The sequence below is a fragment of the Zeugodacus cucurbitae genome, chromosome 3 (genome assembly GCF_028554725.1).
Source record: "Zeugodacus cucurbitae isolate PBARC_wt_2022May chromosome 3, idZeuCucr1.2, whole genome shotgun sequence".
In the NCBI taxonomy this organism is placed as follows: domain Eukaryota; kingdom Metazoa; phylum Arthropoda; class Insecta; order Diptera; family Tephritidae; genus Zeugodacus; species Zeugodacus cucurbitae.
The window spans coordinates 14,874,838-14,902,438 of NC_071668.1; the positions used below are offsets into that span (position 1 = coordinate 14,874,838).

The 27,601-nt window shown below is 33.4% G+C and overlaps 1 protein-coding gene across 5 annotated transcripts in view; it reads right to left on the reverse strand.

Moving 5' to 3' along the window:
- The window catches only part of LOC105216277 (homeotic protein spalt-major), a 52,638-nt gene extending 26,216 nt beyond the window's left edge, over positions 1–26,422 (reverse strand). Inside the window, exons 1-2 of one of the 5 annotated variants that reach the window (XM_054227037.1) lie at positions 25,873–26,422; positions 20,349–20,758 (exon numbers count right to left, since the gene is read on the reverse strand). The gene's annotated coding sequence lies outside the window, so the exon portion shown is untranslated. Of the gene's footprint in view, positions 1–20,348; positions 20,759–24,735; positions 25,508–25,868 lie in introns of those variants that run through there. The other 4 variants (XM_054227035.1, XM_054227036.1, XM_054227034.1 and 1 more) reach the window with 4 other exon arrangements.
- Between the last annotated feature and the right edge of the window lie 1,179 nt (positions 26,423–27,601).

The window sequence follows — 27,601 nt, forward strand, 5'->3', positions numbered from 1 at the left end:
ATAGTATATCCTAAAATATAGTTGCAACGGATTGTTTTATGATTATTTATCGTCAATTTAACAAATTTATTGGCATAAATAAGCCAAGCACGCACCAAAAACCGTCAGATACACAAATTCTCACAGAAACAGACCCATCTCCATATGTACATATATGAGTATGCTATGGCATCAAGAAGCTTATGACCTAACCTAAAACATCATCCGGCTAGCAATCAACATCGACAAAGTGCCAGTCAAACTACCAGTACATACATATACATTTGTATTTGTTCAATCGTTCATGCGGTATTACAATCGTCTAGTAACGGATAGTATTATGTGTATATATAGGCATACTCTTATATAATATATGCACTCTATGTGAATATGTATGTACTGTTGTAGAATCAATTTATTTAGTGCTTCGTGGATTGATTATTATAGCATTACAGAGACCACCCACACCTTAAACTGTTAATATAGGGCGATGCGGGAAGGTATATTATGCCGATGTATTCACTTTGTTGCATATTAGAGGCTTGTGGAGTTACCTCTTTACTATAGTAAATTTGAATTTGTAAATTTATTAATAAATTGATGAAATTCAAATTGATTTTTGATACGCCAGACCTTGAAGAGTGTTGAATTGTGCAATTTACAGGAATAAATCAAATTTTACTACTAGAAAACAAGAAAAGCTAAGTTCGGGTGCAACCGAACATTTTATACTCTCGCAATTTATTGCTATATTTGACCCATATATTCGGTATAAAGTCCAATAGTAAAAAGAAAATCATCATATATAGTTTATAGACTGAGCTAATTCCTAAACCAATTTCCGATTTGTAAGCTATTAAGCCCATCGTATTTTTGAAAATCCTATAATTAGGTATATGGGAGCTAGGGGAAGTTATGACCCGATTTTAACCATTTCTGGTACAGAAACACACTATTAGAAGGAAAAGATTTCCAATGAATTAAATTAAGATATCTGAGAGATTTACCGATATTTTCGGTAAAAAATTTCAATAAGGCACTGAGTTCTTCATATTCGATATCCGGGTCATTGAAAAGTTACAGTTCGATTTCGACAATTTTTTCACAAGTGATGCCACAGATCATATACACTATTTGTGTAAAATTTTATTTAGCAATCTTCATTGGTTCCTTATGTATATATTATAAAGTAAAGGAATAAGATGGAATTCAATATTGAGTTATGTAGGAAGTAGTCGTGGTTGTGAACCGATTTTACCCATTTTCCACACGTGTCATCACGGTGTAAAGAAAATATTATATACCGAATTTCATTGAAATCGGTCGAATAGTTCCATGAGATATGGTTTTTGATCCTGTAAAATTTAGTGTTTCTGACGTTTTTCGTTAGTGAGTTAACGCACTTTTAGTAATTTTCAACCTTACCTTTGAATGGGAGACGGGCGTGGTTAATATCCGATTTCAACTATTTTCATGGCGTGGCGTAAGAGAACCAACTGCAGAATGTTTGGTTTACATAGCTTCATTGGTTTGCGAGATATATACAAATAACCGATTTGGGGGCGGAATCACGCCCACTTCCCCAAAAAAAATTACATCCAAATATGCCCCTTCCTGGTACGATCCTTTGTTCCAAATGTTTTTATAACCTTATTTATGGCTTAGTTATGATACTTTATGTGTTTCCGGTTTTCGCCAATTTGTGGGCGTGGCAGTGGTCCGATTTTGCCCATCTTCGAAAGCAACCCTCTCATGATCCCAAGAACCATATGTTCCAAGTTTCAATAATATATCTCAATTTTTACTCAAGTTACCCGTTGCACGGACGGACGGAGGCACAGACAGACTTCGGATTTTGACTCGTCTCATCACCCTGATCATTTTGATATACATAACCATATATCTAACTCGTTTAGTTTTATGACCTACCAACAACCGTTATGTGAACAAAACTATAAACTCTCTTGACAACTTTGTTGCGAGAGTATAAAAAATCTAAGGTATTTATGTATTATTTTTTGTTCGATTAATTTGTTGTTGTTGTTAGATCTCATAACCTCAAGAATTATTCGTGTATTTGAAATTGATCCTTGGCAGTTCGGATCGGGCTAGTAAGATCTCTGAACGTGGGAAAATTGTCTCTATATTACAACAATTATTAAAAGTGGAATAAAAGTGGAAAAGCTCTTTTTGAAACACTTGAAAGTATTCCTTGCGTACTGATCAGTATAGGCTTGGGAACTTATATTTTAATTGAAACAAAAAGATGTTTCATTCACCAGTATCATGAGCTTTTAATAAAATATTTATTATATTTTTCGAATAATAAGAAAATAAATAAATTTTACTTTGAACTTTACTAAGAAAATAAAATTCCAAACAAAGTTAAAAACAACAAACAATGCTGCACTATAACAACAAGATATATGTATTATAGAACAAAGAAGAAAAAATATAACAAAATATTATTTTAAACATTTATGGAAATTAGAAGCAATTGTAGTCGAACAAGCGTTCTAATTGCACTTATTCACCGAACACACATTCAAAGCACACATAACTTGCAATTGAGGAACTTCTGTCACCACATATGTACTGAACTTTTAATGAGAATGAAATGAGAATACATATATTATTTTTCTCACAAGAATTCTCCCAACAAAAACTTCCTGTCAGCAGGTGGTCTATCAAAGCATCGACCGTAGCGCCAGTACAGATTTCCGCTCGACACTCCACCGAAGCACTTGCCGGTTGCAAGACAGCTTGCACCAAACACCCACACTAAAATATTTCCACATTTTCCTCTCCACTACCTCAACGCATATCCCGACAAATTCGTGTAACGCGGCGTTTATTGTTCGTCGCTCGTCGCTCATAGACTCGTAAATATTTGTAGCAGACCCAAACACAAGTCAATCATTTGTACACCTTGTAAATTATGGATATTTTGTAGTAACACACAATTTCCAAATAAAATTCGAACATTTCATTTACATCAGCACCGTCGCCGATGATTAGGCCTACACTCTCTCGGTTAAAAAAATTTATTTTGGTAAATATACGAGTGAGTTTGTTTGGGAAGTGCCTACGTATGTAGATCGATTTGAGTTCGGGTGGATGGATGAAACGATCGATATAATTGATTGTTGATTTATTGTGTTGTAGATTTGCATACATTGTACTTCATTTAGTTAAAAAAGTCGAGTTATTTCGCAAAATGAGTTCTCTGTCTCTGTAGGAAATTATATACAAAAGTCATACCGACAAAAAAACTTTCCGATACCAGATTACTCAGTCTTCCTGACAATTTAACCACACCTTAAGTATTTTGATACTTTTATTTAAGCTTTTCGTCCTTGAGCTTTCGAGTTATAATTCCTATTCATCTCTCGTTTCATCAATATACTTTTACTTCGCACTAAGGTCTTTCTCTGGATCCAGGTTTTACGCGCTGGACATCACCACCCTTTTTTTTTGGGACGGTTTGGAATATACTCTAAAAGTAAAGTGTAGTTAGGAAGTTTTTCTGACATTTTTATAAAGATCTTTTCTTCTTAATATTTATTCGAGCGTATTACTCTAGAATGAGTAGGACTCAAATTCTAGTTATAAAGAGATTATTGAACTAATTTATCTATAAAGCTCGTTTTCAGGATAGAAATCCATAGCTTATTTCTTAAAGATAAGAACAAATATCTATGTTGAAGAGAGTCTTACCGTTTAAACGAGCGGATGGCTCTGTTATATAGTAGTTAAGTAGAGTCCATGGGATAGTAGTAATTTAGTATTTTTTGTAATATGTAATATGATTAGAGGGGTTTTCAAAGGTGTGAAAGAACTAATACCTATAATAAGACTGTTTTCGAGATGGTTTCTATTGATGGTCCTAGAACAATGGTGTAAATTGAATAATGTTAAGTAGTCCAGTTTATGATAGTCGATCCACCTAACTTTTAATTTTTTACATTAAAGTTTCTTTCGTGACTTCAAGGTGGGGTTCTATATGTATCTTAAAGACTTTATCCAGAGACTATCTATATATTAAAAGTAGTGCTAGTTCATCTCACGGCGTATAAGTTGAACCAACTCAAATGGATCTTGTACGACTCATTCGCTCATAAGAAAGGTCCCCATTCTAAACTTTTTCCTTACATTTTCCCAGCAGAGGTGTCCAGAAACACTAAAAAAATATCTCAAGATCAAATTACAGCAACAAGAGGAAAACGCCACAATAGCCTTAATGTGAATTCTTCAGAACTCCCAGTGGATGTGATTTTCTCCAGCTTTTGAACCAACGAGAGGATGTTGGATGTTAGATTAGCAAGAAAAGAGAGAGTGAGTGAAATATAGTTCAAACACTATCATCTGAGAGATGATATATTGAGAAACATGTGGAAGCTTTAGAGAGGAGTTGTTCGACTGACCCAGTCTACGCTTCATCTTTTAGACTGTCTGACCCCAAGATTATGGCTTATGCTGTATAGAATAGTATTGCACTATTTTCTATCGAAAGAAAACTATTTTTCAGAAAACCTAAAATAATTTCATTAAAATTTTCCTACCACACCTCTGGTGTATCGACTCAATTTCGTCCATTGCGGATATTGATCAAAAATCTATGCAATTTTAATGATTGATTGATGGCGATGTTTGCTTGCCCAATTAATCTTACAATTGGAGGCGCGTTCAAAAACATTGTGTGGGATGTATGAGAGCCGCCTTCACACCTGCTGCAAGAGCATGCGTTCCAACAACACATGCATAACGGTAAACATGTGTGGGAGTATGTGTCTATACACACGTCAGTTGCTTGAATTGGCAGTTCGGACGTAAATTAATTCGTTGTTTTATGAACGCCGTGAGCGTTTTTTTGGCTGTGTATTAGTGTTTGTCGACAGCCAATTCACACTTCCTGATTTTTAATATTTCCAACGCATTAACTCTTTGCCTGCAAGCGACTTCTATTTCATCTACTGCTACTGCTTGTATTTATTATTATATTTGTAATTTCCTCTTTTTTTGCCGCCTGTCTGCCGTCTACCGTCGTCTGGCTGGCGTTTAAATTCTTTTTTTTTTTTGCCTTCAATACAATTCACACTTGTATTCAACACTGTGCTGTATTGGAGATTTATTACTTTTTAAAAGGCCCGTCTATGCGGCGGTACAGATGTTTGTATAACTCTTTCTTGTCTTGTTGTTGTTGTTGCAACAATGTTGCATTCTTGGGTATTTACTGTTTACTTACGAAATTCATGAATGAAGTGTGTAGCAACAATATTGGTTCGAACGAAATTTCAATTTTCTTCAATGAATAAATGAACTGGTGGCACGATTGATAAGACGAGCGTGGTGGGTGTGCTTTGGAGTTGTTTGCGAAGCAGTTTGGTGGAAGTCACTCAAATTCGTGGAGATTAATTGCATAAATGAGTGCTAGAAGATGATGCGGCTTTGATGAAGAGTATTATTTTGCAAAAACAAATGGAATTATTTAAATAATACAAATTTAATTGTTTTAAATTTCACATATGAATTTAATATCTCCAGATTTGAAATACAATTATTTGTTTTTTTCTTTTCAGGTTAGTGAAGCTTTATCTTTACTTAAACGATATTTTGGTGAGTGAATTGTCATGCTAATAGATTTTTGAAGTTTTTTACTAATAAAACACTTCCTTTTGAAATAAGTTAGTTTTCTTTATGATCTGCAAGTAACAGCAAATAGAATTTGTATTAATTGAATTTAAAACAATTCAATTAAATATTTTTTAATGAAATAAATATTCATAAACTTTGTTATTCAAAAAATTATTTCTGGAGATTTTTTATAATTCTTGTATAAAAACAAATCGTTCTTATTCAAAGTCTTCTATAACGTCTATATAATATAATTATTATAATTTTATTTTTATTTAGCAACGAAATTGGTCTAGAGTCCAGGCCAACTGGAAGTTCCCTCGTTTATTGAGGGACTACACCAGTGTGACATTTTCAAAAAAATCAATTATTTTATTTTTGATTATTCAATAGTTTATACATTCAAAAGTATTATGAATAGTTTTTGAATTGCAGCGTTCTAAAAAACCGCTCGAATGGTATAGGCCGCTATCCTTACTTACTATCCTTATGACCTTTTTGATATGTTGAAAATTGTCAATTTGGCATTAAAAACCCGATATTTTTTTAAGAACTACGCCATTTTGTTAATGTAAAAAAAATATAATAATCGTAGGTCATTGTATAGGAAATACCTTCAACTTTAATAACCTTTTCGAATTGTCTTGTTTCATTTACTCATTCGGCCGGCTTCATGTCAGCAGTTTGGGCTTTTTTTTTGGCACCTCCCAAGACAGCTCATAACTCCGTTATTTTTCAATATTTTTGTAAAAAAATCTGAAATCTTATCTATTATGTGCAAAAAACTTCGATACTTTCTTTAAAAAAATGCACGAAAATCGCCAAATTTTTTTTAAAATGGACCCCAGGTCGGAAGACTTGAATTTTATTTGAAATCATTTTGAGAGTTGCAGCTGCTTTCTACAATGTATGGTATTTGTACAAAAACCTAGTACCATTTATTTTAAGATTACAATAAGCCAGAGAGTATTCTGTATAACGGATCTCTTGATAACAGGGTTAGTATATTTCTTTCGACTGATTTGGGCTCAAGTTCCACATCCCAATTATAGTATACCTTTAAGTATTGGTTTGTTAGGTCGGATCGTTAAATCTTCAGTGGAACTTCCCTTTTATTGAAAAGCTATTTATGTTGTTCTTCCAAACTTTCTGATGAGACAGATCCATAGGCTCCTTATTGAATCAAAAACAGTTATGACAGTATTTTCCCATTCCCCATATTTCTATATTTTATATAGGTTTACTCAAACCTTTGATATATTCAATAATTCGAGAAAAACATTTCTGTCTAATGAGAGATTTTATGAAATGCCTCTAAGTAGTTACACTAATGAGAGTTCGACGGTCCTAAAATACGATGTTCTTTACTGCTTCAATATTTTAACACGTTGTCTGTCGTGCTAGGGGTGTCCTGTGAAAGCTAGGGTTGTATGGCACTATATGGATTTATCTAGCTTTCCGAAAGCTTTGATATTCAGCGTTTTATTCAGCAATCATTCTCTTAAGCTGAATGAGTGTTGAAAGACGAATGGTCTAAGAAGTCTGTTAGGGAGTGGCTATAGTTCAGAAACTGGTAAAGAATGTTCTCTTTCTGAAAAGTTTCTGGTTTATAAGGACTTACACAGTTTGTTATAGACTGCAGCTTTCTCCACGCACAAAACTCTTAGCTTTAATATGTTGCTTACAATTTCAAATCGACTGTTATTAGCTAGTTAAAATGTCTATATATCAATTTGTACCCTTATCTAGACTGCTGGTGAACCCTTCGACGATAGTAGTTTTGTATATATGTGTATATTTGTATATGATTCTTCCCCTCAATAAAATTGTGTGGGGTAAAAACATATTTTGTTATAAATATACATAACTATATGTAAATATACCGATATAGGTGCATACTACTGTTCACATTTTGCATAGATTGTCCACTTAAGATTAAGACATGAATAATTTATATACATTTCATATGATTTTAATTGTTTGCAATGGCCACCAAGTTAACATAATACTTTGTGGGAGCAAAACGAACTGCCGCACACATCCACAACACATACAAACAACAACAACAGCGAAAATGGCATTATTAAGCAAAAACAATGGCGTACAAAATGACAAAATGAACAAAAACAACAAGAAATTAAAAGACAAAAGATAAACGTAAAAGCAAATGAGCGCAAAAGGAGCAAAACGGACACTGTGTGTGTACAAAAACAATGCGAACCGCTACTATCATAAATAACAGCAAAATTACACGAGATCGACGTTATGTATGCATATAGTATTTATGTAAAGCGATATAGTTAAGCAGCATAAATATTTTCATACTTATATGTATATGTACATATGTATGTATATACATATTTATGTTCATTCATGCCGCGACTCATATGCAAAATGGCAGGCGGCAAAACAATGGAATTCATAGAAGCAAAAAACGGAGAAAATTAATGAAAAAAACTTTAAGAACTGAAAGGTTAAAAAAACTCGAGAATAGCTTCTATAATGACCTGCAAAAGAGCACATCAGCAACAACAAGAAAAAGCAAACTCTTGCCAAGTAGTTAAGCTTTTATACAGGAGCAGCCAATTGTTTTTCGCACAAAAAAATATTGACAGGACATCAACTTCAGTAGCATATTCATAACGGCACAAGGGAAAGCATTAATTAATGAAGAGGTAGTGAATAGTATACAATATATTGAACCATCCAGCGCTACTTCATTTCAGAAAATAATTATAATATATAGCTATATAAACCGTACTTTCTGCAGTCACTTCCTTTACCTATCCCATTACACACCATAAAAATAGTTGAAATCGGATAATAACCACGCCCACCTCCCGCACAAAGGTTACGTTGAAAATTACTAAAAGTGCGTTAACTCACTAACGAAAAACGTCAGAAACATTACTGAAGAAATGGAAGAACAAAGCTGCACTCAAATGTTTTTAAAAAATGAAAAAATGGGCGTGGCGTCGCCCATTTATGGGTCGAAAACTATATCTCAGGAACTTCTAGATCGAATTTTTCATAACACTCTGATGAAACGGACGGAATATGGGCGATCGGTTCACAATCACGCCTACTTCCCATATAACTAAATTTTGAATTCTATCTGATTCGCTCACTTTATAATATATACATTAGGAATAAAACTTTACAAAAATACCGTATTTGAGCTATGGCATCACTTGTGGAAAATTTGTCGAGAATGGACTAGAACTTTTTAAGGCCCCTGATATCGAAAATGAATTTCTTAGGACCTAAGGGTAACTTTTCACCGAAAATATCGGTAAATCTCTCAGATATTTTAATGCAATTCAGAGGTCATCTTTTTCTTAAAATAGTGTGTCTCTGTACCAAAAATGGTTAAAATCGGGTCATAACTTCCCCCAGCTCCCATATACCTAATTATCGTTTTTTTTTTTCAAAAATACGGTGGGCTTAATACCTTGTACAACGGTTCATATGTGAAATATCTTAGCAAATTGAAGTGAGCGTATAGTCTTGGATATAGTGTACCTTGTTGGTAAAAATTAGTGAAATCGGTTCAGAAATTACTTCAGGCCTCATATACTATTTATGATGATTTTCATTATTCTATTGGATTTTTTGGCGAATATATGGGACAATTTGGATTATCTTAATAAAATGTTATCAATTAATTGCGAGAGTATAAAAAGTTTGGTTGCACCCGAACTTAGCCTTTCCATACTTATTTCAATTAGACTGGAAACACTAACAAATCTTTCTTCGTATTCCTCACAGCTGAAAATGTTATAAGTAATTTTTTCAAACACTGTTGCTACTTCTTTTATCGACCTATAACTGGGGTTTTAAAGATGAAGCTTGTTACAACGATAGACTCTACGACTTCATTGATGGAACATCTTTTAGGACGAATGACTTCTTCTTATTTAGTAAATTCTTCGAAGTCAGTCATATCTATATCCATTGCGGTCGATTAGGAGGCTTAAGTCAGAAATATTCAGGTATTATCTATTATACCGATTTCTTGTTCAAAATTTCTCGAGATTTATACAAAAGCTAACTTACTACGAAGGACACTACGAGTTTTGAAATTAAAAAATTCTAAAAACTTAATGTGAGAAAAAAAACAAGTTTCTGAAGCTAAAGTAATAGGGTTTTTATCGATTTTCCTTCAACTAAAGACAGCTTTACTAAAGCCCTTCGGGAGTTATGTAGTGTAACTCGATTACAAAAAAAATTAAACCAGGTGCCTTTAACTGCTACTTTACTATTTTTATACGCTTCAATTGACTTTGATTTTTTAGAAACCATTTTATATACAATAATAATAAACCTTCAACGCTACACAGCTTACCATCCCACAAGTTATTTACGTGCATGGGCGCCCATTGAAGTTGGCTTCATTTAACATTTCTTACAGTCAGCGTTCATAAATCTGCACGTAATGCCGCCACCCGCCAGGCCCGCCAAAGTGACAAACAACCATGTTTGCATATAAATATTGAAATAGAATCAGTTGTGTATGTGTGTTTGCGTTAAGGGTCCAACACATGCAAGCAACCGGAAAGATAAGAAAGCAAAACTATACAATATAGATATAGATAGTAATATTTATATGGAGAAAAAATTAAATGCTGTAAGAAAATAGCGTCAACGTGCTACAAAATGACGGCCGGCAATTTATGAAGCGAAGCATCGGCGGCAGCACGAAAGCCACTCTCATATAAACGAGAAAACTTTTATGAGTGGCTTTTGTATAATTTTCATATAATTTGTGCAAAAAACAGACGCGGAGACTTGTAGGAAAAAGGAAAAAGAATTGTTGTAAAGTGAGACAATGAGACTGAAATGCATGTGTTTTGGAGTATATAGTAGCATATAGAAGAAGTGTATGTATGTATTAGGCAGTATAAGGGAATGAATGGGAACAATGCCTGGTGTCTACACGTTTAGGCGCCACTTAAAGCAGTGACTTGGAATATGCCTGAAATGGACAATGGCTGCAGTTGTGGGTAGGAATATGAAATCATGCAAAAGGGAATACAAGTGAGAAAAATTAAAAAAATAAATAAATAACAAGTAAGGAATGGCCAAGTTCAGGTGCAACCGAACTTTTTATAATCACAATTACAATAATAATAACACAATTTGACCCGTATATTCGGCATAAAGTCCAATAGAATAACGAAAATCATCATATATGTATAGTATATGAGGTCTGAGGTAATTTCTGAACCGATTTCACTCATTTTCACCACCAAGGTACACTATATCCAGGACTATACGCTCACTTAATTTAATATATCTCACATATTAATCGATATATGCGGAATAAAGCCCACTGTATTACTGAAAAATCTATAATTAGGTATATGGGAGCTAGGAGATGTTATGATCCGATTTTAATAATTTTTGGAATTTTGTTTTACATTAAATTGTCACATTTTAAATTACATTAAATTATCTGAGAGATTTACCAATACTTTCGGTTAAAATTTACCCTCAGGCCTTGAGTTCAACATGTTCGATAGTTTGAAAAGTTATAGTCAGTTTTCGACAATTTTTTCACAAGTGAAGCCAGAGATGATATGCACTATTTGTGTAAAGTTTCATTCCGCTATCTTCATTGATTCCTTATGTTAACATCATAAAGTGAACGAATCAGAAGGATTCAAAACTGAGTTATATGGGAAGTAGGCGTAGTTGTGAACCGATTTCTTCCATATTCCACCAGTGTCATCAGGGTGTCAAGAAAATATTATATATCGAATTTCATTGAAATCTGTCGAGTAGTTCTTGACATATGGTTTTTGCCCCATAAGTGGGCGATGCCACGCCCATTTTCCATTTTCTAAAAAAATCTCAGTGCAGCTTCCGTCTGCTATTTCTTCTTTAAAATTTAGTGTTTCTGACTTTTTTCGTTAGTGAGTTAACCCACTTTTAGTAATTTTCAACCTAACCTTTGTATGGGAGGTGGGCGTGGTTATTATCCGATTTCAACTATTTTCATGGTGTGTGGTGAAGGACGTAAGAGAACCGACTGCAGAAAGTTTGGTTTATATAGCTGTATTGGTTTGCGAGTTATATACAAATAATCGGAGAGACATCCGGCTTTCAAATCTACTCGTCACCCTGATCACTTTGGTATGTATGACTCTATATCAAACTCTTTTAGTTTTAGGTGTTACAAACAACCGTTATGTGAACAAAACTATAATACTCTCTTAGCGAGTGTATAAAAACGGTTAAAATGAACTTTATTGGAATTTATGTGACATCTTTCAACACAGTCGTGAGATAAAGCTTAATTAAAAGCTTAAGGCTTCAAGAAAAACTTTAGTCTGATTAGCTGGATGATGTTTTCTACCATTTTCTATTCAATAAACTGCAATAAACTCTCTATATCATTAATTGGGTAAACATACCAAATTTTTATACCAGTATAACTATACCATTTACTTATTCTATTCCCGAGTCCACGAGAAATGAACATTGCAATAGTTTTCATTAAACTGAAAGGTATTTCACAAAAATGTATTTGAATGAATTTAGCTTTACCAGTTGAAAATTGTAAGCTTATATAAAGGGGTTTTCAATACGACCCTACAAAAACAGACCGATAGGGACAGCAAACGACGCCATATTTCTTTCTTTTGACATTTGTCTTCAGTTTGCCATTTTATCATGGAAAGATATATAATTTAACAACGAATCAGAATTATTAAAAATTACTGCCGGAATTCGGAGTCAGTGGCCTCAACTTTAAGAGCCCTACGTCCAACTGATTGAACTGGTCGTCATAATCGTCCTATCAGTTCAACAATTGAGCGTCTAGTGGAAAAATTTGCCAGTGAGACAAAATTTGCCGTAGTGTCGAGAATATTGTTGCCGCTAGCGCATCAATTGAGAAAGACCCAAATCAGTCTCTCACACGTCGTTCTCAAGCATTGGGCATCTCTGTGACGTCGTTATGGCGAATTTTGCGAAAAGATCTTGGCCTACATCCATCCAAGATCAAAATTGACCCTAGAACTGAAGCTGCTTGACCACCAGAAACGGTGTATGTTTGTGAATTTGGCTGAGCAACAACTTGAAAATTATCCGTATTTTCATCGAATAATCATCTTCAGCGAGAAAGCTCATTTCTGGCTGAAAGGCTTCGTCAATAGGTAAAATATGCGTTATTGGTCAGGCAGCAATCCACACGATTTGACTCCGTTAGACTATATCCTGTGGGGCTATGTCAAGTATATGGTCTATGCCATCCAGCCAGCGATGATTGATGAACTTCGTACGAATATCGATCGTGAAATTGCAGCAGTATCGGTCGTATTTTAGCTTGAAAGAAAATTTGGTTCAGCGTCTGGAAGCATACCCGTGGTTACCATGCAAAATAAATCGAGTTCCATACATAATGGCATCGAATGTACTTTCACAAGAATAAAGAATTTCATTGATATCCCAAATTATTTTTTTTTTATACTTTTGTAGCGCTCTTATTGAAAAACTCTCTATTTGTTTATATTACTTGACAATATAATAATTTAATTTAATTAAACTATTTTTTTTATTTCTTAATTAATTTAACTTATCTATTCATTAGCGCAAAATATATTTTTTAAATAAAATTTATTTATTTATTCATTTATTTATTTATAAGTTTTTTAAAATAATTATTTTTTTTATAACAGTTTTTATTTTTATAAAATTTTAACTGAATTTTTTTGAATCCAAACATTTTCTCTCACCTAAATTATTATATTATTCCCCATATATCCCCGCTCCACCAACAAAACCAAAAACCAGCGTATTGATTGTTATGACGTACAAATAACGAACAATTGCCACAACCAAATGTCAACAAATATGAAACTAAAAATATTTATGGACTCTCTAAAGCAGCCGAACAAATTACTTGCGTGTTAGCATATACTCATACATACATATGAACACATGTATGTATATGTGTAGTCAGAAGAATCACAACACATCAATACGCCACAGCTAAAATATATCGCTTAATAAATAGATACATAAATAAATCTGTTTCTCTTCAGTGGTTTGGCTGCCGGTTTCACGCTGCCCACAAAGCTGTCATATGGTGAAGTCCTATCGGAAATATATTTATATGTACAAATGTATGACAATGACAACAAACGACGATGACGAAGAGACAATGCAGCTGAAAAAATGAAAAGACAATAAAATAAACATAAATAATTAAAACGATACATGGCAAATAAAACATTTAAACTGTCACAACGAACGACTGTTTGGCCAATCGTCTCTCCGTCCGACCATCTGGCTGTCTCTCTGTCTCTCCGACTATCTGTTTGACTGCGAAGCTTCTACAGCGAACGCGCTCGTAAATAGCCATTAATAGTCGAACGTAGGAAAATTCGAAAATTCACCGATCACATTTTGTTTCAATTAATTTATGAGCGCGCGAATCAGTTCAACGTCCAAAATGCTCAACGCTCGATCCACCAACTGAACTGCGTGTGAGTGGAGCTGACAGCAGCGGCAGCGCAAATTACAAACGTTTGGATGGAGACGGGGGTTGGTTGGTGGCTATAAAGGCGTATGATGGGATAGTTTAGCGTCGTTTGTGTTGTTGTTGTTGCTGTTGCCTATGACAGGCGGCAAATGATTGTTGATGGCGCTGCAAGTGTAGCGATTGTTGTTGTTCTTGTTGCCTTTGTGGTTGTTGTTATATTTTAGTTTTGTTGTTATTGTGTTTTTAGTAATTTTGCTATGCGTTGTTGCTTGTTGCATGTCGGCTAGTTGCTGCTTGATCCTCATGACAAAAACAACATTTTTCGCAGCAGTGACTCATATTGTTGCTCTGAAGTATCTTTGAGAGCTGTGAGGAACAGAGTCTGCCTGTAGCTTGTGGTATCAGTTACTATCACATTTAGTCTTTTACTGTGGTTTTTTGTTGTTGTTGTAGCGGCAGACAATATTTCCCAAAAAATTTTGAAGAAGCCTTTCGATTTGAAGGCACTTCACATTAAAATCTGGAGGCATTCTGGTTACATGGACCGGATTCTTGTGCGACTGACCCTACGCTGTGGACTAAATACTCATCGAACCCTTCTTAATATTCATATCTGCCACTTATAAGTGTTCAATATCTATCTACATATATCAAAAGTGTCTTAGAAGCTTTTTTCAGACCCTAATATTTTCATCCACATTTTCTTTAAACACAAATATTTATTTATTTTCTTTATTGAATTTAGAAAATTTTCAGATTTAAAATTTTTAAATTCACTCTCATACATATAAAGACACACACAAAATGCTTACATAAAACTATGAAACATTTTGCTATTGAAAAATTTTAAAAATATTTTCGAATAATTTTTATTTTGAAAAATTGTCTACTCAAACAATGTACAGCTATGACAACAATGTGTGCAATATGGGTCGCACATTTCATTTCGGCGTTCATAGCCATAAGCATAAGTAGCTACTTATTTAAGTGTTCATCTATTTTATATTTTGATGTGTATGTATGTATGTCTGTATATTTGAGCATAAGTATGCATAAAATTATTTGTGTAAGCTCTTGAATGTTGCCACTTTGTTGGCCTGTCAAAATATTTAGACAAATATTTTCATAGCGCGCATTACACAGCTTTTCGACATACAAACATACACACATACACTCTTACATATTTCTATATCTATTTATTTATCTGTGATTTTTAGTGCAGTCTGTAATGTTAGGAACTTAATATAAATTCTATAAGCAGAAAAAAATGTGTAATGCCAGGCGCCATGCTGTTGGTATATATTATTGGAAATGATTACATATTTAATCATATATCTACATAAGATTACAACAATAATAATGTCAATTCTATATTATTTCTTATGCTATAATATGCTTCTATCAATTAAATCTTTGTTTGATTTGATTTGTTCTTCGTGAAAGAAGTAATATAAAGACAAGTACATGTACACATATCCGAATGTACATATGTATGTTTAATCCCCCTTAAGGCAAGTCCCGAATAGAATAGAATTCCATTAAAAAAAAATCAATATTTTAAGTTAGAACATGCTCGCAGGTATAAGCCGCTGTAGTCGAAACTTTAAGGGGTTATATATGTACAGTTCGAATTTTCAAAAAATCGATTTTTTTATTTCATTTTCTTAATGTACATATATGTATTTAAGAATACACACAGAAAATTTCATATCGTTCCGGTGAATATTTTCAAAGTTACAAGCAAATTTTAAAAGGCGTTTCAGAATGCTTGGAAGTACAAGGTCCGAGCGGCAGCGCGTTTTTCTCAAAATGGTGTTTTCAAGTTGGTGACCAACATTACTCGAAAACGGCTAGACCGATTAGTCTAAAATTTTAACACGACCTTCTTAAATATATTTTTTAGTAATCAATCGAAGATTTTTCCTCTCCGATAAATATTTTTTTTTTATAAACAATTTAAGGCCGAAATTTCGGTGAAGAATCGATTTTTTTTTTTTGAGAAACCGCCATTTTGTCAAAAAATTTTATTTTGCTTATTCCTTCGATTAATTATTAGATTTAACATTATTTTAACGAAATCTGTTTGGTTTTTTAATTTCATATGACCCAGTTCCGAGATATAGTGGTCACCGCAAAACGTCTTTTTTGAGAGGAGCTCCTGGAGATCAGCTGTAGCTCTTTTTCAAATAAATATTTTTACTACTACTAAGTCTTAAAATACAGCTAAAAGATACCATAATATACGTATAAATTTTTGGATCAATAAATTAAAAAGTTTTCTCAGAAAAATTCTGGAAAATTCACTTTTTTTCGGCCGTCTAACTGAATATACATAAACCTTAAACGCGTTTTTCTCGAAACGACATTTTTCAAAATTGCTGACAACATAACTTAACGACAAATTTACCGTTCGACTTCAATAGGTTTTTGATTTGTGGAAAATTGTCAATTTGGCTTTAAAAAACGACCATTTTTTAGACCTACTCCATTTTGTTAATTTTTGATATTTTTCAAAAATCTTAGGACATTGTATAGGAAATACCATCAACTTTAATAACCTTTTTGAATTTTTGAGTTTCAGCTACTCATTCAGCCGGAATCATGTCAGCAGTCGGGGAACTTTGTTTTGGGACCTCCCAAGACAGCACATAACTATTATTATTAACTATTATTATTTTTCAATAATTTTGTAAAAAAAAATCTTAAAACTTCAAAAAACTTCGAAACACTCGATCGCGTACTTAAAAAAAAAATTCACGAAAATCGTCTAATTTTTCATGGGTTACGCTGATATAGCCCCTTAAAGAAACATCTACACATTTTCATACTTATTGACTCTATATAACCGGAACAGAACCGGTGTTTTAACTCGTTAGGTGTCAATCCTGACAGCATTCCTTAAATAATTTGAGGATTTTCGAGAATAATATTAACGGTACAAAGAAGAAGAATATTAACGGTTAAGAACCTCTCGGAATTGACGCGGTCCAAATCATGAAGCATCTTGCCTCATATTATGAAGAATTGTCTAAATCTATTAAAGACGCTGGGATGTATAAATAAATATATGTCGCGGAGTCCTGACAGTATTTCGAATATTTCATGCACTTAATTATACCTTCCATAGGCTGATATATTACGTAGGAATATGATTAAGGAAAGAAATACTTATAGAAGTGGATGTACTATGTTTGAAAAACCCCGAGATCAGTTGAAAGTCATCCTCGTCGGCTGAAGTACAAATATATACTTAATTATACTTTATCTAGTTTCGATTCAGTACTCTCTTAGTAATTCTTTAAAGCCTAAAAAAATCTTTCACTACACTTCTCTAACCATAGCACCCTTTATATATGATTTGCACTGACACTAATTAATATAAATACCCATTCATATTTTATACACCATGCCACATTAACCTTTTTGAATTTTTCTCAACATTGTTGTTGTTTTTCTTTTCTTTTTGGTGCTTTAAGCTCTTTGACACCTGTCATCCTTTATGTAGCACCCCACTGTATCCAACAACCACACACAGCTACTTATATGTATAAATATGTTTGCTGTGATGTGACGATTGGCGCTGCTGTTGCTACTCTTCTTCTACACTGATATGTATATATATTTATGTATAACTCAGTCTGCCTTCATTCGTTTGGCATTTGTTGTTGTTGTTCCGTTTATTTGCTGCATATGTGGCCAAAATTTCATTTTCAATGTTGGCAGCTCGCGTGTATCTTTCAAATTTTCGCACGCAAGCAACAATCGTCCGTTCGTCAGCCAGCCTAAGCGTTTATGAGAGAGTGCTTTTGCATATATATTTATTATTGTGTGTATGTTTGTATGTTTGTGTGTGTTTGCTGTTTCTTGGACACATTTGTTGTTTCATATATAATCGTGTGTCAAAAATTGCTGTTGTCAATTTTGTTGTACAACAGTCGTCATTCAACGAAGCGCCGCTGTCTTCCTTGTCGGTTGCATAATAGACTTACCATATGTACATATACATATGTTTATAATTTTGTTGTACGTATTTACGTATGAAATGTTGCCGAAATTAAATTCGAATTGTACTTTCTTTTTAATCTTATGGCAAATTAATTTTACTGTTGGAATTCCATTTTACTACTTTGCATGAAATTTAGATGTGTTTAGAAAGGGTTAATGGACTCAGAAACTTGCTTGAAACCCAAGCATAAATTATATCTTCTTCTCTAACAATTCATAATTTTGTTAATATTTTTGGAAATATTCGGAATTATATCGAATTTTTAGAGAAGTTTTATTCACCTATTTTTACTTCTGAACTTTTTATTGACTAGTTTTGGACTATATGGTAACAATCACTATTCCTTCTTAATAAAATGCTTCTTGAATGTTACAATCCTACTTTATAATTCTAGATTCATTAGTTATAAAAAAGTTAGAGAAATTATCAGTGATATTTTAAGAATAATAAAACAAGTAAAGAGTTCCTCTATCTCATATGTATCTCATGTAGCATTTGAAGCCACGTTTTAGTCAAAAATATTTGTTTTATAACAACGTAATTCGATATAAAGAATATATAAAACTATATTATATTTTAGTAAGTGATAAAAATCAATTCCATAGAGAAAGTCTGGAGTTCGTGTAGGAAGTTTTTCATACCTATTGCTTAAAGTTATTATATATTGCTTCTTATGGAGACGTTATTCACCCAAAATTAGAAAATTAGTTAGACCAATTACCACAGATACAAAGAGAATACTGACCGGAAAAGTTCTAGAAATACTTAAGCTTTGATAGCAGATCACCTCAAATTTTTGGAATTCGAAGTCAGTTGAGCTCAAGCCCAAGCAGAAGGTAGTTACAACTCTTATTAAGTTTTTCTCTTTCAAATACGTCTTCAGAAAAGAAATCACACTCACTAGATTATCTTGATTAATTTATTAAAAAAAGGTTCTTACAAATATATAGATCCAATAGATATCTGACCAAGAGGTATGGAGTAATTATAATTTCATAATAAGTTAGGTTAGGTTAAGGGGCAGATTCCGAAACTGCAGATAAACTCACTAAGACAGATTCGAATGTCCTTTCTGATATCCGGATACTCATGACGGATCTCTAAGACCCTTAAGATACGACAAAGCGCTTGGACTCTATTATAAAGTTCTTAAGTCGGCTAATGTCGATTCCAGTCACTTCATTGAGTTCGCCGAAGATGTACCTACCGAGGTGCTTTAACCTAAATCAGGCGAATGCTGGACATTGAAGGAGGAAGTGCTTGGATGATTCCTCGTCGCCTTCCTCCAATCAACTTTGGCAACTAGCGTCTGACTTGATTCCAAACCTCACCGCTTGTGTGTCTATTGAACAAAGACCAGTAAGCACACCAATGATTGTCGAGAGATGAGCCTTAATAAGCGACAGTAGCTGGAAGGACAGTTTTCGATCCACTGCAGGTCAGAAAGACCTCGCTACTGCACAGGTGCTGGTTTAATAATACTTTCAGAAGATTCAGTATAAGTCTGAGAACAGAGTGAAAGCATTACGAGTAGTTCTCAGCTCCGCTGACGAAGATTTTCCATTTCATATCTGTCAAACTAACTCAGACAAGAAATTTTGAACAGATCTCGAGCGATTTTGAAGAAAAGTTGGAGATGATTATTAGGATATTAATATCGAATACTGTAAGCTTGGACTTAAAATATGTAATGGTATGTTACTATCATAATCCATTACATGTAATCTACTTTCAAAAACCTTTTTTAAGTTTCAGGATATTTGCCTATATAAATTACTTTTTGGAACCATTTTTGATAAACTCGAAGAACAAGGTTGACCATAGTAATTATATTACATTTTCCGTTTAATTACTCTATTAATAATGATTACCATATTTTCATAATTTGATTATCCCTCATCTTTCATACAAAAGTTCTATCCTTAGACACAGAACTTTTTTGTTCTATTCGGTTTTTAATATCACCTAATACCACACAAACAGTATGCCATGTTAATTACTTCTAAAAAAATCGTCCACACACTTCTTATCCAATAATTCCATTACGGTTAATTTGTGCATGTGGCAAGCGGAATTCCGCTCAAATCGGCAAATATGTTGTTGACAACATTTCAGTGACGCTTTTCATTTGAAATTCTTAAACTCGTTAGACGGTATGCCTAGTAACGCTCGCCTCCAAGTACATAAGTATGTGTATATATGTGTGTTTGTATTTACAATTGTCACTTTTCATCAACTCACCTCAGTCGCAATTAATCACTAGCGGCGGCATGCAGAAGAGCGAGAAACTGGTATCCGCAGTTGACGCGCTCACTTGATATGTTGCAAAGCCGACGGCATTGTGGCAAGTGTGTTGGTTGGTTGGTTGCTTACTAGTTGCAACAAAATGCAATGCAATCAAATGGTGCGTCAGATGAATGTGGTTTTGTGTTGTTGCTGTTGAAGTTAGTTTGGTTTTGTTGTTCTTGCTGATTACTGTTTTGTTGTAAGGCGACGATTATTTTGATTAGAATGTGTCAACAACTTTCAAGGGTGGACTTTTTTCATATAATTTTTTTATTTATTTTTGTTGTTGTTGTTTTTCACTATTTATGTTGTTGTTGCATTTTTTATATAATTTTTTTTTAATATTTTTAATTATGCTTTTCGTACTATTTTAAGCGGAAATATATGAAAAAAATATTTTTATTATTATTAATTGTTGTTGTTATTTTGCAAATATAAAGGTTTTATTTTTTTGTTGTTGCTTTTATAGCTTTAAATTTTTCTACTTTTTACAAGTGCCATCTACATATAACTTATTTGCAACAGTGCCTGTATAATCTTTAGATTTTATGCAGAAAAAATTACAACAACAACTAATTACAAAATCACACGTTTCAGAAAAGCGTGTAAGCGCTGTAATTGAAAGCTAGAAATGTCAGTTGATGATTTATTTTTTTTTTTGTCCTGGCACTTTACTCAAAGCCTTTTTTGTTTTTGTTGCTGTTACTAATATAGTTTTTGTTGTTGTCATTACTGTTATAGAGTTTTTATTTTCTTAATATTACTATTGTTGTTGCTATTATTATTAATTTTGTTGTTGTTGCTAATATTATTGTTGTTGTTATTATTTTTATTGCTATTGTTGTACTATTTACTTTTTAACTGCCTCATTAGACGCACGCACTATTATTTACACGCACACATACACCGTGACATATGTATATACAGTCTCACCCATTCAGCCGCACGCACTTCTCATGCATCTGAACACTGCGTTGCAGTTGCAACAACACGACATGCTACACATGTCAGCAACAATGGACAGTAAAAAATACAGGGTGCACATACAGAGACACACTGCGTAGAGCATTTCAATTGAGCTACGCACAGAGCGGAGAGTTAGACTGAAGGATTGCAGGATGAAGCAAGTCATACTTAAATATAAATACATACATACATATATGCAACTATATACATATATATATCCGACTGGTAGTATATGGTCTGATTGGGTGTTGTTGAGCCTGACTCGTAAAAAGCATTATTATTGTTCTATAATTTGCGCTTTGGCGCTGACCGGCATGTTGTTGTTAATGTTGTTGGTATTGTTGATTTTGTTGGAATTGTTGTTGTCGTTGTTGTTGTGGTATGTTCAATACTCTGTCAGAGGCGACTAGCACCACTCTTTTCTATCTTTTGCTGTTCGTGTTGTTGTTGTTATTGCTAATTGTTGTTGTAATTGTAGCAACTTCTTTCTTATTATTGTTGTTGTTGTTTATATTTTTTTATTGCTCTTACCAGTGTTGTTTTGCTGCTGATTGTATTCTAATCAAATACAGCAGCAATGACTCATTTGAAACTATTTAAGCGTAGCTGCTATATAACCACAAGCAACAACAACACAAATGCCATCCGCAGTTGTGTGTTTGTACAGTATGTATAAGCGATGGATGTATGATAAACGTCTTGTCTTGTTGCGTCTTTTAAAATTGCAAAATTTTTATTGCATTGCAAAATTCAAAGCAAGTGAATGTGGAAATTTTTTGAATGTAATTGAACTTTGATTGGGTGTAAAGTACTCTGTATGAAAGAAAAATAACAAAAACAACAATAAATATTTAAGGAATTTATTTGAGTGGTAGGCGATTGGAATATATTTAGATTTTTTGTTTTAGTTAATATTAATTTTGTAACTTTACATTAATTTAATATTTTAAAAAGCAATAACGGTAAATTTCTTAAATTATTTATTATTATTTTTTTAAATATTTTTTTATATAACTTCCTCATATGAATTTCAGATAAACAATATATAGTTTGTTATAGAAGAATGTTTACTTAATTTCTTTAAAATTTTTGATTACTTTAAAAGTAATTTAAGTATTTAAACTCCATAAAATTGATTCAATTCTTCTGTTTGCGATGTGGATTGAATTTGGAATTTTTAACTTGTTGTTGTTGGATCGAATTATCTTTCTAATAAGTATAAATACTCTTTATAGACCAAAATGAGATTCTCTTTAACAATACGATTTTTAATAACATAGGTTTTCCGCGAATAACGGTAATAAAAATGGGTGGTTATAAGCATAAGATAAGAGATACGACCTTCAGTTTCATGTTGCATTTATATGACTATAAAGATTCTTAAACAAATTCAGAAATTTCTCGTAAACAAATTACTGTCAGCGGAAAACAAAGATTTCTTCGGCTTTAAGTTAAGTCGCATAGATTTGACTTATGTTTATCCTTAGATACCTCATTTACTCTATGATATTATTCTACAGCTCAGTTCGATTCCCACTTTAACCACTTAAGACCGATGTCTAGAACAAGACTAAGGTAAAACTTAGTTAAAATTAAATTAGGCGGGATTTTAGACTGAGTTTTCTTTTGATTTCGGCAACTTAGCGACAAAAAAGTTGTACATACTAGTTTTTTTCTGGATAGTCTAGACAGTATTAGTTGTGATACATTATTTACAGTTCATTAATATTTAAACACATACACAATAACCATATCAAATGAAGTGTCACTACCATTAAATTTATGAAGAAAAGGTTTTGAATTTTATTAAGTTTCGAGGATAAATGCAATTTGAAGTAAAGGCGAAAACCGAAAATGAATTTCATATATTTGCAAAATTTCTAAATGCAGAATTAGTTTATATAATTTGAATAAGAATTTAGGATTTAGGAATTTGCACAATATCTTACTCTTAAATATACATATTCAGAGTACATATGTCTTCCTTGTCTATATGTAAATATTATAATTTACAAAAAAAAAAAACGGCAAAGTTGTAGACCTAATATAAATAACATTATATTCCTGAATTGGCGAACATGAGCTCCTTCATGTTGTGACAAACCAATCCATCATCTTTTATTATTGTTACATTTTCTATATTAAATCTTCTAATCAATCTTTTCATTAAAATTATATTTTTATTGTTGAAACATATTATACACTTTTCAATTCAAATTTTTCATTCTTAAAATTAATTGCTAATGGGCCATCATATTCCTCAGTAATACATAATGCTTTAACCTAACAGTCGTCAAATTTTACTTGGATTTTTAGTTACTGTATCTTCGCATCTCAGTGACAACCATTACTTAGTTCATAAACACTTTATTATTACATATTCATATTACAGTATAAAACATATCAAAAATGCTCGAACCTCAATTTAATTCACCTGTTCTAGGCTTCAGCTTGAAAACTAGTACATTAAATCATTTTATTCACTCATAAAAATTCGAAATGTGAGTATAATAACAAGAAAATATGGCTGTGATGGGCGGAGATATTCCGCTTTACAAATGGCGTTTATTAATATTCATAAGCGCTTTGAAAGCAAGCTATATTCAAACACACATATGTATGTACATATATAATTACATATATATGCATGCAAGTATGTAAATTATGTTTTTAACATTTATCGTAACCTTTAAGCACTTTGGGGCTTCTTCTCTCACTCTAGAAATATATAACCAAATTTAATATATTTATTTCTCACTCAAACACACACACGCAAATCTTATACATAAAGCAGACAGAGGATGATTTCTCTTAGAAAAGTATGAAGTATGTTTTGCTACAAATTTTTTTTAATAATATTTTATTTATTTTATTTGTATGTATATATAATATTGTTTTTTTTTGACACATAAATAGTATCTGGTTGATTTTTTTTGGGGTTGAGAGGTTCATTAATATATTTATATACATATATGTAGATATATGCACACTTATTTAAACATACTACGTATATGTATGTACATAGATACATTCATTTAATATATTTTTAGGTTAGTATTTATGCGTTTTCTCTTAAGTTGCACTTTGTAATCGATTTTTCTGAACTGCAATGTTGTTATCTCAATTATATATAAACTTTTTTTTATTTTATTATCACTTGAATTCATTAAAACTGAAGATTTGAAGACTTTGAGCACATTTTAATCTTTATTAGTTTGCTTTTTATTAGAAACCGTTAGGTAAAATTTTTGCTATTTTGGTTACGTTTCTACTTTTATAAGCCAAAATCCATATTAAAATTTTAATTTTTTTAACTATTATTAACTTTTAATATTATTATTGTTAATACTAATTTTAATTTATTATTTTCTCATACATATTTCATTAGCTTTTCTCGATAATTTACGACCTTTTAACCACTTTAACTTGACTTAAAAATATAAACACGCCTTCTTGCATAATCGATTTCGCTTAACGTTTATTATTATTACAATTATTTTTCTTCTTTACAATTTCCATTTATCAACACCTCGCCGTTAAGCGTGTAGCCGCGTCGCGTTCATTGCGTCGGTGTTTATTGCATTTTTATTTCGCGTCAAGTCGCGACTCGATAATATTGTATTGTACAATAATCATGTGACTATGCCTCACGCGCGCGTCGCACACAGATCCTTTATGGTGCGCACCTTAACGGAATGGAATTTTTTTAGTGCCTCTTAAAAAAGCAAATACGCAACTAGGGTACAATGGTTGGGCTGCCAGTTAAGTATGGCCGAAAAATCCAAATTCCAAACGGCCAAAAACCGAAAAAATTTGCAGTGTTCAGTTCGTTTACGGCGACGACGTGTATACGGTAAATACGCTTCTTTCTCTTAGAAATCAGGATATCCTGGCGCAATGAAACGAACGCCAAGATTCGAACTAGAGCATATAAAACGGAGCGCAACATCAAAAGCGGGCAGCAGCAACAGCGCGCTTAGCTTGGCTGGCTAACTGGCTGACAGGCGGCAGCGGCGTTGGTGGCGACGCCGACGGCGAATGTATGCAGTCAGCTAGTCAGCCATACAAGCTCTGACGGCTGCAAAAATGGTCGCCTGTAAGCTTTGGACGGCAATGCCGCTGTTGCTGCTGCTGCTGCCGCTTTCAACGCAACAGTGCGTGCAAATAAATACAAGACCGACGGAGTTGCTAAGCTGTAGCGCTCCAAATGTAGGGCTGTTGGAGAGCGCACATATTGGATAACGTAGTTGTTGTTGTTATTTCATTTACTTTTGAGCTCCTTTAGCTTTTGCTGCAAAGCTGCGCTGCTGAGCGCCAGCAGAGCTACCATTTTCACCACCACCGACACAGGCCACTTGCCATTTGGAGCGCCGCGAAACTCACACACACATTGCCACCAAAAGCCAACCCATACACTTGTAGGCACCAATACTAAAGCACCACCACCACCACCAACAAATTGCACACACACACACACACGCACTAACGGTAAAGCACTCATTCACTCACTCACTGACGCTTTTATGGGCACACGACGACGACGCGACGTACACGAGCACAAGCACTGCGTTTGCGCTGAGATGCTTTGGCGAGAGCCCGTCACCGTACAATTATACACTACTTCGTTGGCGTATGGCAGACCCCGACATGGACCGCGTAAAATTATTCGCATTTCGTATGGACCTGCTGTCCCGTGACGTGACGAGACGACGATTCGTATGTGCTTTTTAAAGCGCGCGCTCTGTTTGCAGCGGCATAAGACGACAACGACGACTGGTCGCCAGCTTGTTGGCTGGTTGTTTCGAACTACATGTGTGCAATACTAGCTACTGGCTGTGGTGGCTAGTGCCCGCCGTTTCTTATCGCGGAGAGCCACACAATTTGAAGAAAATCCAAGCACGCCAAGTGGATGGGTGACTGTGTGTGTGTGTCTGTGATAAAGGAAGAAGCGCAAAAGCGCAATGAAAGCGCACTTGCTCTGGCATACCGTTGGTATGGAATCGCCAAGTCAAGGCGTTGATGTAACAGTGGTTATATTGGAGGAGATAACTAACAGTACTGTTTAACAGTTGTGTTGAGATGAGCGTAGAGTTCTGGGAGTTTATAGTAATAAAAGTACTTGTTATTATTTGCAATTTTTTCAGGAAAGCAACTGTAACTGCTGAGGAACATAGTTTAGAAAATATAGAGTTAGAAATTACTCACTGTTAGAAATTAAGCGCAGGGGTTGTCTGGGCCCCTCAGCATTAAATCAATTGAGAAGCAATATATTTTATGCAATAATTGTTGAAACTCTTGACTCGACTAATTTTAGTATTATTTCAATTGATTCAAAAACATTGAATCTTTCTTTCTTTTAGAGTAGGAAGACTGTATCTTAATAGTTTGTTTCACTATGAAAAGTAAATATTTAGTTCAGTACTGATGACTTGAGAAGGCTAATGAAGGCAGACCTAGAGCATAGCTAGTGTTGGAAACCCCTTATTTCCGATTTTTATAAAATTATGGTCTGACTTAAAAAGGAGTTCCAAAAATTTATTATGACCCATTAGTTATTATAGAAATATTTAGTATAACAGCTGTCGTATAACTCTTATTTGATATACAGAAAAATATTATTTTTTTCGTAGATTTTAAACTAAATATAAATTTTGACCCAATGTCATTTTTGATGAAGCTCTTAAAAGTTTTGTTATTTGTTAAAGGGATAGGGGCTGTCAGGAATTTCAAAATATTTCGTTAAGTGTAATATCTTAAAATTATTCTCTGCAAATTTGAATCCGATAATTATTTTTCGAGTTATTCGACAAAGAGCGGTCGGGCACATCAAAACGCTCGTGTGAAACTTTAAATGTGTCTCAAAACTATCTTTTTTGAACTGGTGACAAATGTAACTCGAAAACCGTAGAGAGTAGATTTCAATAAAATTTATAAAGCTTTTTGAACTTAAGCTTGACGAAGGAGTTTTTTTTTCAAAAATTTCGACTTTTTCGATCTAATTTCCATCATTTAACTGTTTATTTGTTCCCGAAAATCTAGAAAAAAAATTTCCTGAGGCTGTAATATTGTTAATTTTTGAAAACAAAAAATTATATTTAAATTTAAAATTAAAAAAGACTATCTATTTGTAAAACTATTTTTCTTAAACGATTGAGTTTAGATGAATATTCAAAGACTTATGATAGACACCGCAAAAACCTTTTTTTGGAACTGGGTCAACACAAACAGCTATATGTTTTTCA